Below are 18698 nucleotides of genomic sequence, written 5' to 3' on the forward strand. Positions count from 1 at the left end.
GATGTAGCTCATGGAAGATACTTAATATAACAACGAACACAATTCATTTGTAAAGTTTGACACAAAAATGCTTTGTGTGTTAACAGTGGAAACATTTTGACTCTGTAATTCAGTGTTGTAACATTATGACTGATCTTGATATCCACTCAAAATTCACATTGTGGCACTGCACTACTAACAATGCCAGTGTCATCAAACTTTTTATCTTCAAAGAATTGATATCATCTTCAATGATACTAAGCTCAAGTACCTCTGATCCAGTCATAAGTGTTTCCTCCCTCACTGCACAAATTTATCTCTGATGATGCTAGAAAGTCAAAATGTGTAACATCACAACTGTTGGATGATGTGGTTGTTTGTTGTTGTGGTCTTCAGTCATGAGGCTGGTTTGATGCAGCTCTCCACGCTACTCTGTCCTGTGCAAGCTGCTTCATCTCCCAGTACGTACTCCAGCAGCTTACATCCTTCTGAATCTGCTTAGTGTATACATCTCTTGGTCTCCCTCTACGATTTTTACCCTCCATGCTGCCCTCCAATACTAAATTTGTGATGCCTTGATGCCTCAGAACATGTCCTACCAACCGATCCCTTCTTCTAGTAAAGTTGTGCCACAAGCTCCTCTTCTCCCCAATTCTATTCAATACCTCCTCATTAGTTATGTGATCTACCCATCTAATCTTCAGCATTCTTCTGTAGCACCACATTTCGAAAGCTTCTATTCTCTTCTTGTCCAAACTATTTACCGTCCATGTTTCACTTCCATACATGGCTACACTCCACATAAATACTTTCACAAATGACTTCCTGTCACTTAAATCTATTCTCAATGTTAACAAATTTCTCTTTTTCAGAAACACTTTCCTTGCCATTGCCAGTCTACATTTTGTATCCTCTCTACTTTGACCATCATCAGTTATTTTGCTCCCCAAATAGCAAAACTCCTTTATTACTCATTTCCTAATCTAATTCCCTCAGCATCACCCGATTTAATTCGACTACATTCCATTATCCTCGATTTGCTTTTGTTGATGTTCATCTTATACCCTCCTTTCATGACACTGTCCATTCTGTTCAACTGCTCTTCCAATCCTTGGCTGTCTCTGACAGAATTACAATGTCATCATCGAACCTCATAGTTTTTATTTCTTCTCCACAGATTTTAATACCTACTCTTTTTTTTAGTTTTCTTTAGTTTCCTTTACTGCTTGATCAATATATAGATTTAATAACATTGGGGAGAGGCTACAACTCTGTCTCACTCCCTTCCCAACCACTGCTTCCCTTACGTGCCTCTCAACTCTCATAACTGCCACGTGGTTTCTGTACAAATTGTAAATAGCCTTTTGCTCCCTGTACTTTACCCCTGCCACCTTTAGAATCTAATAACAGATATTTAATAACAATATTGTCACCAATAGAGAGGGGCTAAGTAATATTTTTAATGACTACTTCATACACATTGCAGAATCTGACTTCTGTACTACAGATAAAGTAAATGTTGGAAATCACACCAAGGCGAGGCCCACGAGAAAGAGGCCATGGCACGTACATCCCGAAGTTAGGCCGAGCTCGCTCAACTTGGCACACAAACTGCATTTATATACCTATTAACTAGTAGCTAGCGTGTATGTATAAACATGAATTGCATCTTCTACTGGAAGTAACTACTATGAAGTCTTACTGTTACTAGTCCTACAATGATAGTAAGTCCACAAGGTTACTGATAATTTGTTATGGCTGTAATGTGATATAATAAAATTAAAATCGTGCCTAAATTATTATCTGTTGCATAAGGCTCTACATCTTGTATGAAATGAGGACTGTTAATCAGATGAGACTAAATGCTATAAACAAACCGTTTTGCTGTTTATGATGAGAATTGATATTCAATTTCACTGTATGACGAGTAATAAGTGAGACCTCACAATAGCAGATTCCAGTAGAAAATGCAATTCTCGTTAGTACACATACACCCAGTTGAGAGCTAACATGTCTAAAAATACAGTTTGTCTGCTGAGTTGAGTGAGTGAGGGCACTCAGGCCTACATTAGTGATTTCTGTGCCGCGGCCTGTCTCTCTCATGGGCCTCGACTGAGGTCAACTCAAAGTTAGTTCTCTTTGCTGATGATACAAGTATAGTAATCACACCTGACAAACAAGAATTAACTGATGAAATTGTCAATAATGTCTGTCAGAAAATTACTAAGTGTTTCCTTGTAAACGGACTCTCACTGAATTTTGATAAGACACAGTACATACAGTTCCGTACAGTAAATGGTATGATGCCATTAATAAATATAGACCTTAATCAGAAGCATATAGCTAAGGTAGACTATTCAAAATTTTTAGGTGTGTCCATTGATGATAGATTTTATTGGAAGAGACACATTGATGATCTGCTGAAACGTTTGAGTTCAGCTACTTGTGCAATAAGGGTCATTTCAAATTTTGGTGATAAACATCTTAGTAAATTAGCTTACTACACCTATTTTCACTTATTGCTTGAATATGGCATCATATTTTGGGGTAATTCATCACTGAGGAATAAAGTATTTATTGCACCAAAGCTTGTAATCAGAATAATAGCTGGAGTCCACCCAAGATCATCCTGCAGACATTTATTTAAGGATCTAGGGATATTCACAGTAGCTTCTCAGTATATATACTCTTATGAAATTTGTTATTAACAACCAAACACAATTCAAAAGTAATAGCAGTGTGCATAACTACAATACTAGGAGAAAGGATGATCTTCACTATTCAAGATTAAATCTAACTTCGGCACAGAAAGGGGTGAATTTTACTGCCACTAAAGTCTTTGGTCACTTACCAAATAGTATCAAAAGTCTGACAGATAACCAACAAGTATTTAAGAAAAAATTAAAAGAATTTCTGAAACACAACTCCTTCTACTTCATAGAGGAATTTTTAGATATAAATTAAGAAAAAAGTAAAAAAAAATATAAAAAAATTTTAAAAAAATATATAAGTTGTTATATTAACTTAATTATTTCATGTGTTGGAAAATCATTATGAAATATTGTATTCATGATTCATGGAACTAGTATTAATCTAATCTAATCTAAACCTTATCAACTCCCTGAACTTTTATTTGAGCACACTTTGCAGCTCATCAGAGAATGTAAAAACATAAAATCTGCTGGCAGGGATGAAATTTCTCCATTTTTACTTACACAGTGCCAATATAATCTAGCATATCATTTGATGGCTCTAGTAAATAGCATCTGAAAAGGAGGAGTGGTCTGTGATAGACTAAAATCACCCATCATTAAACCTCCCTACAGAAAAGGTGATAAACAGTTAGTAGAAAATTAGACCACTCACTTCAACTTCTGTTTTTAGTAAGTCAATCAACAAAATCATTCTGAAATGTGTTAGAGTAGTATAATATGCACAAACTCCATAAAGGGCCCATTAACAGACATAATTAATGAATCTTTCGAGTCTGGATACTTTCCGGAGTACCTGAAACAAGCAAAAGTTATACCTATCCTTAAAAACGGAGATGTGGAAAATGTGGATAACTACAGGCCGATCTCTATACTGTCTATCATTCCTAAAATAATAGAAATACTAGTCAAAAAGAGACTGCTAAATTACCTGAATAAATATAATCTTCTTTCCAATGACCAATTTGGTTTTAGGCCCGGAAAAGGCACACAATATGCTATAGCACAGTTCACTAAAGCAATTTTAGAAGCACTGGACAAAGGTGAAAATGTAAGTGGTATCTTTTTAGACTTGTCCAAGGCCTTTGATACAGTTGACCACAAAATCTTACTTCATAAATTAGGGCAAATAGGAATAAGAGGTGTGACAAAGAAGTGGTTCAAATCATACTTGGAAAACAGAGTTCAACGAGTTGAGATATCGCAAGTTTCAAACAATTCCCTTATAAAACACCTGTCTGACCCAGAAAATGTGAATATAGGCGTCCCACAGGGAAGTGTATTAGGCCCAATATTGTTTCTTATATACATTAACGACTTCCCACAAAGTATCAGACATGGTGAAAAAATACTTTTTGCTGATGATAGCAACATAGTAATAACAGGTGAAAATCCAACACAACTGTCAGAAAGAGCAAACGAGGCTCTCAATGATGTCCACAACTGGTCATTAAAAAATAAAGTAACCCTAAATGTAAAGAAAACTAACTATATTAACTTCCAATTGAACAAAAAACACAATGCCACTAGAATAAAAGTTAATAATAATGAATTAGAATGTGTAACAAGTACCAAATTCTTAGGGATGAATGTAGACAGCCAACTGAAATGGACTAACCATTTCAACATTTTGGCAAAGAAATTATCCACAGCATGCTATGCTCTTAGAATCCTTGCACCGGTATGCAATAATACCTGTCTTAAAACAACATATTATGGATATCTACACTCAGTCCTCAGCTATGGGATCATGTTTTGGGGAACAAGTGCCAGTAACATACAAACTGTGTTCAAAGTACAAAAAAGAGCCATAAGGATAATAACAAATAGCAACAACAGGGCCCACTGTCTAGAATTATTTAGAAAGCTAGGAATTCTAACTGTTTCTTGTGAGTATATCTTTCAGAACATAATGTTCATTAAGAAAAATCTTAACATGTACAACACAAACAGCCTAATACATGACCATGAAACAAGAGCTTGTCATCACATCCATCTAGATAGAAAGAACAAGGCAAAGATGCAAAAAAGTATATTTTACAATGGGATAAAACTGTACAACAAATTACCACAAGAAATTAAAGAAATAAATGAGCCCCTCACTTTCAGACAAAAGCTTAAAACCTTTTTAGTAAGTAAAAGTTTTTATACTGTAAAAGAATATTTAACATAGATGTAGATTATTAGCAACATATGACATTATCACCAAAATATTATGTAATTATAAATATGTGTATGACTAGTTATAAAAACTACACAAAATATGAGAAACCTGTTTAATTGTAAATGTAAATGTGTGCTCATGTGTTGTAATCTGACGACATCCATACAATATTTATTGTTCCACGGATGAATAAATAAATAAATAAATAAAACACCTGAGAGATTTTCAGCAGGACTTTGCAAGTGGTCACAGGACCATGACAGCAGCACTACAATTTATGCTGAAATTTCTTGAGAAAATCAATGAAGGCATGCAAGGAGCTTGGGTTTTCCTAGATCTATCACAGACTTTTGATAGGGTTGATAAAGAGGTACTCTGGTCAAAACTGGCCAGAGATGGCATCAGTGGAAAACTTTTGCACCTTAATACATCATATTAGAAAACAGAAGACAGTGTACCAAAATCCCACACAATAATGGAGAAACATTAAAAAGCTACACATCAAGGGCCAGGAATATTAAATTCTGTGATCATGAGGGATTGATAATTGATGTCCTCCTTTGTGTAAGATATGCCAGTGAGTTCCCAAATAAATTCAAAACTGGTATCTTCATTACAATGTATGCAGATGACGGTTCAGAATTTATTGGGGAAATTGTGTGTTTGATCTTGTCATGAAGGTAAAAAATTTTATAGATATGGCAAAGTCAGAGTTAGGAAATAAAATTATAAGTCAATTTACAAAAAAGAAGTATAATTTCCTTCAATGTTGGGTACTTGCAAAATTGTACCAATTGTCAAGATATAATGTGTTATGGAAAATCTGCAGTGAGTGTAAGTTTGTAGGTATATGTGTAGACAGAAAACGGTTATGGACACAAGAAGTTGGCAATGTGTGTTTGTTAGACTAATATCCAGCTTACATATTTCAAGAAGAATAACTCCATATGTCAACACCCAACAATGAGGGTAGGCCTAATGCATTTCAGTTTAATGCAGCGCTTTCTTCCAAATGCTTCAGTATTATTGGTTGGGGCTTCAATACGTCATTTGGGCAGAGTTTTTAAGCTGCACAAATGAGCTTTGAGAATATTAGGTAAGAAAGATGAAAGAACATCTTTCAGGGAATTAATAGATTTTAAAATAATGACTGTCTGTTCTATGTTTGTATTTGAAGCAATAGTACTGGCTGTAGAAGACAAGAAATATACATGTCATAAAACAGAAAGTCATGAACAAAACTCTGTACGAGCAGAATATTACCATGTGGCAGACAAAGACTGAAAAAGAATTGCAAATGGTCCATACACTAAAGGAGCAAAATATTTCAATGCCCATATTTACTCGAATCTAAGCCGCACCTGAAAAATGAGACTCGAAATCAAGGACAAAAACATTCCCGAATGTAAGCCGCACCTGTAATTTGGGACTCGAAATTCAAGGGGAGAGAAAAATTTTAGGCCAAGCAGTTAAGCTTTACCAGGTAGCCATTGCTATGCGTCAGGCGCTCCGTCCGTATTTATACGAGTACCCTTCCTTTTTCACGTGCTCCGTCTGGTTTGAATCGATTGCTTACTTTGCTTTGATCTGATAAGTTCTGTTTTCTTTGTTATAGGTGTTCACGTCACTCTAAGCAGAAAATGCATTACTGTACTGTGTCATGCATTGTTTGTCGCATTCTGATAGTGCGTGTTTACGGCCTGTCGCCGCTCGCGGCACGGCTTGCTTTTGTGCGCGCTACCGCCGCTTTTTTAAAAAGAGGAATCGTCTCATTAGCGAAACAATGGCAAGAGACTGCTATTTGTTGTTACATACAGTGCTGCTTTCTTTGATAATGATCATCAAGAACCAAATAATAGACTGTGTATGATAGAACATGTTCTGTACGAGAGTTAGGCGAAAATTTTTCTCTGTTTGAAAATCTTTGCGGCCGCTTCTTTAGTACATCAAATTATGCACAGAAATTAGTCATCTTAGAGTTAAAATTCTAGTCAGTAGGTGTGCTTCATTTCTGACTGTACCACTATTAGGCATAAGAATAATACGAATATAAACATGACACGATGGTATATTCTTCCGCATTTGCTGTTGTCTCACTCTAGTTTCGTAGTTTATTAGGCAGACAGGATTTAAATGAGATAGCAGCAAACGTGAAAGAATACATGGCAAAATGCTTATATTCGTATTATTCTTATGGTGAAGAGAATACTGCATGTGATTCACATTTCATCAGGTTCCTATTAGCAACCATCTCTTCTCACAGGTAGGAAAAAACTCAGAACGTAGAGTTGACCATGTTGACAAACATCCTAAACAGCCTTGCTAGTCGGATTTTCGTAGTACATTGAAATTCTGCTACATTCGAAGATGAACAATACGGAATTTGTATTTACTTTGTTGGATAATGTATGAAAATGCAGTGGTCGAAACTCGGGGCGGAGAAAAGAAGCTCGTCTTCCACCTTTCTTTTTTTTTTTATTTATTTACTGACGCAGAGGTTTTGGTGCCAGTATTTATCTTTGTGTCTACAAAGCATGCCTGTGTAGCGCTACATATATTAGACAGCAGAAGTTAGTTGTAGTGGCACCTACCAACATTTTTCAGAACTTCCGCTTGCTTTGCACTCGATTCTAAGCTGCAGGCGGTTTTTTGGATTACAAAAACCGGAAAAAAAGTGCGGCTTAGATTCGAGTAAATATGGTAACTACTCAAAAATTCTAAATGCATTGAAAATCATAGCTCACTGAGCAATGCTACCAGAGCCTACCTTAGACACAAAAATTTAATATATTATTATGTAAAATAATTTAGTGTATACTTCAGTACCTTTTATAACATAGATTGTATACTGCTGTGTTTGTTGTACTACCAAATGCAATGCATGTGATCAGATGTTTTACACAAATAAATTACAAATTTTCCAGCAATGGAACATCAGCTGTTTTAAAATGTACTACATTTTTTCCCAGGCATATCAGTTTTATCTTCAACATCCACTGGTGCATCATCAAAGTTTTCAAAACCGCATCTCTTATGTTGCTACTGTGTCATCACTGAAATTATTTTCTACTGAGACATGATGGTGAACTGATATACCTCATCTTACTTCATTTGAGAAAGTCAGAAGGATATTTGATGTCCCTTGCCCAACACTAACTCTGCCATCACTTACTGTGATACACAGCAGTTCCCACATTATATAAATTATGAATCACTTTGTCCCAAGAGGATTTAAACTTCTCCAAAGTTACAGTTTTCGTTGTTATGACATTGTCTGAACCATGGACCTTGCCGTTGGTGGGGAGGCTAGCGTGCCTCAGCGATACAGATAGCCGTACCGTAGGTGCAACCACAACGGAGGGGTATCTGTTGAGAGGCCAGACAAACATGTGGTTCCTGAAGAGGGGCAGCAGCCTTTTCAGTAGTTGCAAGGGCAACAGTCTGGATGATTGACTGATCTGGCCTTGTAACAATAACCAAAACGGCCTTGCTGTGCTGGTACTGCGAACGGCTGAAAGCAAGGGGAAACTACAGCCGTAATTTTTCCCGAGGGCATGCAGCTTTACTGTATGATTACATGATGATGGCGTCCTCTTGGGTAAAATATTCCGGAGGTAAAATAGTCCCCCATTCGGATCTCCGGGCGGGGACTACTCAAGAGGATGTCGTTATCAGGAGAAAGAAAACTGGTGTTCTACGGATCGGAGTGTGGAATGTCAGATCCCTTAATTGTGCAGGTGGGTTAGAAAATTTAAAAAGGGAAATGGATAGGTTAAAGTTAGATATAGTGGGAATTAGTGAAGTTCGGTGGCAGGAGGAACAAGACTTCTGGTCAGGTGACTACAGGGTTATAAACACAAAATCAAATAGGGGTAATGCAGGAGTAGGTTTAATAATCAATAGGAAAATAGGAATGCGGGTAAGCTACTACAAACAGCTTAGTGAACGCATTATTGTGGCCAAGATAGATACGAAGCCCACACCTACTACAGTAGTACAAGTTTATATGCCAACTAGCTCTGCAGATGACGAAGAAATTGAAGAAATGTATGATGAAATAAAAGAAATTATTCAGATTGTGAAGGGAGACGAAAATTTAATAGTCATGGGTGACTGGAATTCGAGTGTAGGAAAAGGGAGAGAAGGAAACATAGTAGGTGAATATGGATTGGGGGGAAGGAATGAAAGAGGAAGCCGTCTGGTAGAATTTTGCACAGAGCACAACATAATCATAACTAACACTTGGTTTAAGAATCATGAAAGAAGGTTGTATACATGGAAGAACCCTGGAGATACTAAAAGGTATCAGATAGATTATATAATGGTAAGACAGAGATTTAGGAACCAGGTTTTAAATTGTAAGACATTTCCAGGGGCAGATGTGGATTCTGACCAGAATCTATTGGTTATGAACTGCAGATTGAAACTGAAGAAACTGCAAAAAGGTGGGAATTTAAGGAGATGGGACCTGGATAAACTGAAAGAACCAGAGGTTGTACAGAGATTCAGGGAGAGCATAAGGGAGCAATTGACAGGAATGGGGGAAATAAATACAGTAGAAGAAGAATGGGTAGCTTTGAGGGATGAAGTAGTGAAGGCAGCAGAGGATCAAGTAGGTAAAAAGACGAGGGCTAGTAGAAATCCTTGGGTAACAGAAGAAATATTGAATTTAATTGATGAAAGGAGAAAATATAAAAATGCAGTAAGTGAAACAGGCAAAAAGGAATACAAACGTCTCAAAAATGAGATCAACAGGAAGTGCAAAATGGCTAAGCAGGGATGGCTGGAGGACAAATGTAAGGATGTAGAGGCCTATCTCACTAGGGGTAAGGTAGATACCGCCTACAGGAAAATTAAAGAGACCTTTGGAGATAAGAGAACGACTGGTATGAATATCAAGAGCTCAGATGGAAACCCAGTTCTAAGCAAAGAAGGGAAAGCAGAAAGGTGGAAGGAGTATATAGAGGGTCTATACAAGGGCGATGTACTTGAGGACAATATTATGGAAATGGAAGAGGATGTAGATGAAGATGAAACGGGAGATACGATACTGCATGAAGAGTTTGACAGAGCACTGAAAGACCTGAGTCGAAACAAGGCCCCCGGAGTAGACAATATTCCATTGGAACTACTGACGGCCGTGGGAGAGCCAGTCCTGACAAAACTCTACCATCTGGTGAGCAAGATGTAAGAAACAGGAGAAATACCCTCAGATTTCAAGAAGAATATAATAATTCCAGTCCCAAAGAAAGCAGGTGTTGACAGATGTGAAAATTACCGAACTATCAGCTTAATAAGTCACAGCTGCAAAATACTAACACGAATTCTTTACAGACGAATGGAAAAACTAGTAGAAGCCAACCTCGGGGAAGATCAGTTTGGATTCCGTAGAAACACTGGAACACGTGAGGCAATACTGACCTTACGACTTATCTTAGAAGAAAGATTAAGGAAAGGCAAACCTACTTTTCTAGCATTTGTAGACTTAGAGAAAGCTTTTGACAATGTTGACTGGAATACTCTCTTTCAAATTCTAAAGGTGGCAAGGGTAAAATACAGGGAGCGAAAGGCTATTTACAATTTGTGCAGAAACCAGGTGGCAGTTATAAGAGTCGAGGGACATGAAAGGGAAGCAGTGGTTGGGAAGGGAGTAAGACAGGGTTGTAGCCTCTCCCCGATATTGTTCAATCTGTATATTGAGCAAGCAGTAAAGGAAACAAAAGAAAAATTCGGGGTAGGTATTAAAATTCATGGAGAAGAAATAAAAACTTTGAGGTTCGCCGATGACATTGTAATTCTGTCAGAGACAGCAAAGGACTTGGAAGAGCAGTTGAATGGAATGGACAGTGTCTTGAAAGGAGGATATAAGATGAACATCAACAAAAGCAAAACAAGGATAATGGAATGTAGTCTAATTAAGTCGGGTGATGCTGAGGGAATTAGATTAGGAAATGAGGCACTTAAAGTAGTAAAGGAGTTTTGCTGTTTGGGGAGCAAAATAACTGATGATGGTTGAAGTAGAGAGGATACAAAATGTAGGCTGGCAATGGCAAGGTAAGCGTTTATGAAGAAGAGAAATTTGTTAACATCCAGTATTGATTTAAGTGTCAGGAAGTCATTTCTGAAAGTATTCGTATGGAGTGTAGCCATGTATGGAAGTGAAACATGGACGACAAATAGTTTGGACAAGAAGAGAATAGAAGCTTTCGAAATGTGGTGCTACAGAAGAATGCTGAAGATTAGATGGGTAGATCACATAACTAATGAGGAAGTCTTGAATAGGATTGGGGAGAAGAGAAGTTTGTGGCACAACTTGACCAGAAGAAGGGATCGGTTGGTAGGACATGTTCTGAGGCATCAAGGGATCACCAATTTAGTATTGGAGGGCAGCGTGGAGGGTAAAAATCGTAGAGGGAGACCAAGAGATGAATACACTAAGCAGATTCAGAAGGATGTAGGTTGCAGTAGGTACTGGGAGATGAAAAAGCTTGCACAGGATAGAGTGGCATGGAGAGCTGCATCAAACCAGTCTCAGGACTGAAGACCACAACAACAACAATGTAATTCTTCACTGTGTCCACATAATATTTGACTTTGTATGAAGATTGAACTTCAGATGTTTCAGTATGGTGAATGATTTTGTGTTTTAGTAATTTCTCCAAATTGCACGCAGAAACTCAATACCCTCAGATTTTTTAGCAGCACTACCTGGAGCCCCAACAGCACAGCTCTCCTACAATTTTGCAAAGCTTTGGTTTTATCCCACCTGATCTATGGATGTTGCTTGTGAGTCAATACCACATCAATACTGTGTTTGTTAGACCCTATCCACTTCAATGGTGTGCAGTTGGCAGCTGGTGCTTTCTGTGAAGAGTCCCACACGCAAAATACTGCTGGAAGTTGGTATCCCACAATTGAGGGTCAAGTGCCAGCAACTCTTGGTGAAGAATTCAATCTAAATTTGCCTCATGCCTAAACATCTATGTTAGTCAACTCTGTTTCACAACTACCTGTTCATACTCATTCTGAATCCTCCAAAAATGGTTAGACTAGTTTAGATACGATTAAAAACAGTATGCGCGGACCGGGCCCCACTTGTTTGTGTACGTAATTCCTTCTCAGCATCTCCTGCGATATGCCTCCAGCCTTATGATTCAAGTGGATCTCTTTTGTGGCCATAAGAAAAATGCAGATGCACCACCCTCAGGTAACTGGTGTTCAGTTCCTCACAACTATCCTAATTCGACGAGCATGTACATGGACAGACTGAAAGTTAATGGCAGGTTTGGTTGCGCTTTTTCATATGCAAAATGTATTTTCTGCTTCACGCATACAGTGTACACACTGGAGAGTTGGTCATGGCCAGGCTCTGCAGTTTATTGAAAAAATCACCATAAAGGACAACTGGTTTGTAGGAACTACGTGAACTGCTTACAAAGGACATATCACCCTGTGTACATTTCAGAAGTGAACATCCAAGGCTTAGTAGATGACCTACACAGCTACAGAGTACTAACATTCATCTGGACACAGGGCAATGTGGTTTTTCTGTGAAATGAACTGACAAATCGGCTAAAGAGGCAACCGCAAGAGGCAAGCTTGAATATGTGTACTGGAGAGAGAGAGAGAGACCTAAGATCTCAGCTGCAACATAACATTTTGAAAGCCTAGGATATGAATGGCAGACTACAACAACCCTCAGCAAGCTGAGAATAACTGAAGGGACCGCTGTGGTAGGGGATATGTCACTCCTGACCACTCAGAAAGGTGCAATTTTACTGTTGACTGCATAGTGACATCTACACAGTTTCCCACAGGTTCCTTATTAATAGAGGACACCCCTTGATGCAGCTGTGCTGATCATCTTATGCCAACTCATATTTCTGTAGAATCTGCCCTGCTAGTTGATGTGAGATGAGCCATCAACTTGTCTACCACACTACCCGAAATATGTGGGATGATGAGATAGTAGCTAAGCCAGCCATACATTTCCTGAAGGAAGGTGGATTTTACAGTACACACTTTACATATGATGCATATTGTAGGCGCATTTCAAACTTTCATTATTTAATTATTTCCTTGTTGTGGGTGCCAGTGTACCCCCTAGTTCTCTGGTTGCCTCAGTCCAGTTATGCCCTGCTCACCATAGTGATTTGCCTGGACAAAATGTGAAGAAGCCTTAAAATTGTACAGAGAAACTGCTCTAGCAGCTTCCGTATTACGTGCTTAAATGTGCCAACAATAGAGAATTCATCCATTGATGGTAGCTCTGTTGAGCTTCACTCTTACACATTAACTTTGAGCCCTCAGTTTTGATGTCATGTTTCCCTTTCTATATTCTGCAAACCACTATGAGGTGCACGGCAGAGGGTACACCCCATTTTGCCCATTATTAAGGTATCTTCCTGTTCCATCCATGTATGGAATGTGAGAAGAAAGATTGTGTGAATGCCTCTGAGCATGTGATAATTGTCATCTTATCCTCACAATCCCTGTTTGAACAGTACATAGATGTTAGTAGTATATTCCTAGAGTAACCATTTAAAGCTGGTTCTCGCAACTTTGTTAATAGTCTATCTCAGGGTAGTTTGTCTGCTTCAAAAGTTTGCCATTTCAGTTCCTTCAGTATCTCTGACACTCCCTCATGAATTAAACAAACCTGTGACCATTTGTGCTGCCGTTCTCTGTATACTGTCAATATCCCCTGTTAGTCCCATCTGGTATAAGTCACACACACCTGAACAGTATTCTTGAATTGATTGCACGAGTGATTTGTAAGCAGTATGTTTTGTAGAGTGATTGCACGTCTCCAGTATTCTACCATTAAACTGAAGTCTACCACCTACTTCACCCTCTGATCATTCCATTTCATACCCGAACAAAGTGTTACATGCAGGTATTTGTATAAGTTGGCTGATTCTAGTTGTGACTCATTGATATTGTCATCCAAGAATACCATGTTTTCTCGTTTTGTAAAGTGCAAAATTGTACATTTGTGAACATTTAGAGCAATTTGTCAATCTCTGCACCATGTTGAAAACTTGTCAGGATCTGACTGAATATTTCTGCAGCTTCTCTCAGAAAGTGCTTCATTATAGATAACTGCATCTTATGGAAAAAGCTGGGTTTTACTAATAATGTAGCCTGTGAGGTCATTAATATACAGCAAGAACAGCCAGGGTCCCAACACACTACCCTGGGGCACACCCCAAGTTACTTCTACATCTGATGATGAGTCTCCACCCAAGATAACATGCTGTGCCATTCCTACCAAAAAGTCCTCAATACAGTCACAAATTTCCCTTTGTACCCCATATGATCATACTTTTGACAATAAGCATAGGTGAATCAAATGCTTCTTGAAAATCAAGAAACATGGCATCTAAATGATTGACTTGATCCAAAGCTTTCAGTACGGCATGTGGGCAAAGTGTGAGTTGGTTTACACATGATCAGTGTTTTCGAAAACCGAGCTGGTTGGCATCGAGGAGGTCTTTCTGTTCAAGGTACATTATCATGTTTGAGGTCAGAGTATGTTCTAAGAGTCTACATCAAATTACCATCAAGGATGTTGGATGGTAGTTCTGTGGGTCACGTCTACTACCCTTCTCATAGACAGGTGTGACCTGTGCCATTCTCCAATTAGTGGGCATGGTTTTTTGCTCGGGGCAGATATGGTAGTGTAGTGAGAATAGGGGCTAACTCAGCTGCAAATTCAGTATAGAATATGATGGGGATTCTGTGGTGTCACCACCAGACACTACACTTGCTAGGTGGTAGCCTTTAAATCGGCCGCGATCCGTTAGTATATGTCGGACCCATGTGTCGCCACTGTCAGTGATTGCAGACCAAGCGCCGCCACACGGCAGGTCTAGAGACTTCCGAGCACTCGACCCAGTTGTACAGATGACTTTGCTAGCAATGCTATACTGACAAACTATACTCTCACTTGCCGAGATGATAGTTAGCATAGCCTTCAGCTACGTCATTTGCTACAACCTAGCAAGGCGCCTTTACCAGTTTATATTGAGATTGTAATTAATGTATCAACAAGAGCGATGTTATCCAATTATGGATTGAAGTTAAGTATTCCTGCAACTACATTCTTTTCTTACTAGACTCAACTACTTTACCTTGTTCCAGACCTCACGCCAGTCTGCATGAGCTTAAATGCGTGCATTTCGGCCTCCTCTAGCCACACGGTGTTGGCTCTTCTGCCAACACATCAGATTCCATCTGGCTTTAAGTACTGTTCATTTAATTCATCTTTTCAATGGTACAAGGACTAAATTGGGGCAATTCTCCTGGGTTTTGAAAATGGAGTTAAACATTTCAGCTTTTGCTTTGCTACCATGAGTTTCAGATCCCGTCTCATTCTCTAGGGAATGGACCTGAACTTCAGTGCCACTTACAGCCTTTACATATGAGCAGAATTACTTTGGATTTTTTAAATGTCATTTGACAATATGATGCTATGGTGGTCATTGAAGGTAATATGCATTGCTCTCTTGACAGCCAAACATGTTCATTCAGCATCTCTCTGTCTATACTCCAGCAACTTGAAAGGAGGCAAAAAATCAAAACGAGAATTGGTACCTGGAATGTCAGAACTCTGCTACAAGCAGGAAAACTAGAAAACCTTAAAAGAGAGATGGAAAAGAATCATATGGACCTCGTAGGTGTTGCTGAGGTAAGATGGAATGGACATGGAGAGTTGCAGTCAGATGAATATGTATTCTACTACTCAGGAGGAGAAGTAAAAGGAATTAATGGAGTAGGAATGATTATGACAAAGGAATTGGCTAAATGTGTGGAATATGTAGACTATGCAAATGACCGGGTTATTGGTGTAAGGCCGAAAGGAGCACAAAAAGATTTACTTATTGTCCAGGTGAATATGTCAACTTCAGAACATGATGACCAAATTGTAGAGGAAACGTACAATGTAATAGAGAGAATAATGGACGAAAATAAAAAACGCTGCAAAATAGTATTGGGAGACTGGAACGCCATTGTGGGAGAAGGGAAAGAGGGAAACATAGTAGGCAGTCATGGTCTTGGAAAGAGAAATGAGAGGTGAATGGTTAATTGACTTCTGCAGGGAAAGGCAGCTGATAGTGACAAACATGGTTCAAGAACCATAAGAGGAGGCTCTACACTTGGAAATCACCAGGGGATAAATATAGAAACCAAATCGATTTTATACTGGTAGATGAAAGATACAGGAATGGAATCAACAAGTTGCACATATTACCAGGTGCAGATATTAATAGTGACCACAACTTACTTATGGCAGAAATAGAAATAAGAATGAAAAAACTGAAAAAGGTGACAATGGTGAAGAAGTGGGATTTAGAGAAGATAAGGTCCAACAAAGAACAAATTACAGAAATACTGTCTCGGGACTTTCTAAACACACTACGAGACAAAGAAGCACCTGATAATGCCAACGAGTACTGGAATATGCTGAAAGAAGGAAACATTAAAGCAGGGCAGCAAAATATAGGATATGTAAAAGGGAAAAGGTAAAAAAAACCATGGGTCACACGAGAAATGATTTCCAAGATGGAGGAGAGAAGAAAATTGAAAAACAAGAACACTGAAGATGCAAGAAAGATATACTGGAGGTTAAATAACGAACTGCGAAGAGGAACAGAGCAGGCTAGGAAAAAATGGCTAAAAGAGGAATGTGATGAAATTGAAGAACTGGACAGGAAGGGAAGATATGACTTATTATACAACAGAGTAAAGACTATGACATGGGAACCAAACAGAGCAGGAAGTGCTACTATGGAAATTTTGAGTAAAGACGAAGAGGTAGTGTACAAAGGTCATGATGATGTCCTCCAGAGATGGGAAGAATATATAAAAGAGCTATATGACACAAATAGCAAACCAGAAACTCTGGAACTTCAATCACACAACAGTGTAAGTGATGAAGAGAAAGGACTGACCATCATAATGGAAGAAGTAAAGTCTGCCATTGCTGCAATGAAAAATGGCAAAGCAGTAGGTACAGATACAATACCGGGAGAAATACTAAAATGTTTGAACTACAATGGAATAAGAGAAATATTGAGGTTATGTAATAAAATATGACAGTGGTGAATGGCCTGAGGACTTTTTGACAACAATAATGATTCCATTACTGAAAAAAATAAGGAACCAAGAAATGCAGTGAGCACAGAACAATCAGCCTCATTTCACATGCAGTCAAAGTGATGTTAAGAATAATTAATAAAAGACTTGAAAAAGTAATAGAGGAGAATCTCGGTGAGGAGCAGTTTTGCTTTAGATGAAATACGGGCACCAGAGATGCAATAGGGCTCCTACGAAATTTGGGAGAAAGGTTTATTGAAAAAGGAAGAGACCTATATATGTGCTTCATCGATTTAGAAAAGGAATTTGACAATGTGGTTTGGGACACGCTGGCGATTATTATGAGGGAAAAGAGTGGACTGGAGAACCAGAAGACTTATAAACTCATTGTACCTTAATCAAAAAGTTTCAGTTAAAGTGAGAGGAGAAAGTACAAACTGGATCAGACTAGGGAAAGGAGTAAGACAAGGATGCTGTTTATCACCTACTCTTTTCAACCTGTACTTGGAAAATATGATTGACCAATGCTCATTAGATGACAAAGGAGTAGAAATTGGAGGAAGAAGAGTAGGGTGCTTGAGATTTGCTGATGACATGGTCCTTCTAGCCACAGGGGAAAAAGAATTACAGGATTTGGTGGACACCATTGCAACTAAAGGAAAAAAATATGGAATGAAAATTAACACAAATAAAACAAAAGTATTGGCAATAGGAGGAAATAAGGAAATAAAAATTGTGCTGAATGGAGAAACACTAGAACAGGTGAAAAAATTTAAGTATCTTGGAAGCAGGATAGACACCGACTGGAAGTGCACCACAGAAATTAAAACAAGGATAGCAATGGCAAAACAGGTGTTTTATAAGAAAAGGAGAATCTTCTGCAGCGGTCTGGACAGAGAACTCAGAAAGAGACTCATAAAATGTCTCGTGTGGAGTTCTTCTATATGGCACTGAAACATGGACTATGAGGAAAAAAGACAGAGAAAGGCTGGAGGCTTTTGAGATCTGGACATGGTAGAAGATGGAAAGAATAAGTTGGATGGACAGAGTAAAAAATAAAGAGGTACTGAGAAGAGTGGGAGAGAAAAGACAGTTACTAGATGTAATAAAGAGAAGAAAAAGAAATTGGATTGGGCATATATTAAGAAAGAATGACGGACTGATAAAAACAGTTTTAGAAGGTTATGTAGAAGGGAAAAGGAAGCGAGGAAGGAAGAGATTCCAGATACTGGATGACATGATGGACGGTACAACATACAGCAGCCTTAAGAAGGAAGCATTGGATCGCAGAAAATGGAAGGGCAAAGGACCTGCTAATATAGCAGATAACTGATGATGATGATGATGATGATGAACACTTTCTTTGTAATCAGGAGAACAGGAGGAACCTTTGAGAAGGCCTTCCCTTTCTATATTCTCAAGGCATGGAAAGGTATTGCTTGGTCCCAAAAAAGAGTCAAATAACTATGTAAATGAACACTTCTAGTTGAAACTGCTAATTCAACCCAGGTATCTAAGCTTCCGGGATCTAGGGACTTAGATGAATACACACTAGAGGCCTTAACTTTAGTGAGGGTGTTGTTACTAGCTCCAATATGCTATATCTGTCTCGAGGTTTGTCCATTTGTTCCTAACCCAGAGTGATGGTAAAAATTGGAAGAATTTGGCTGTACCTCTATGGGATGTAATGGGAGTGCTACATGTGGCCATTGCTGAGGCTCAGCTCACAAAACAGGCAATTATTG

The sequence above is a fragment of the Schistocerca piceifrons genome, unplaced genomic scaffold (assembly GCF_021461385.2).
Source record: "Schistocerca piceifrons isolate TAMUIC-IGC-003096 unplaced genomic scaffold, iqSchPice1.1 HiC_scaffold_2302, whole genome shotgun sequence".
Classification (NCBI taxonomy): Eukaryota; Metazoa; Arthropoda; class Insecta; order Orthoptera; family Acrididae; genus Schistocerca; species Schistocerca piceifrons.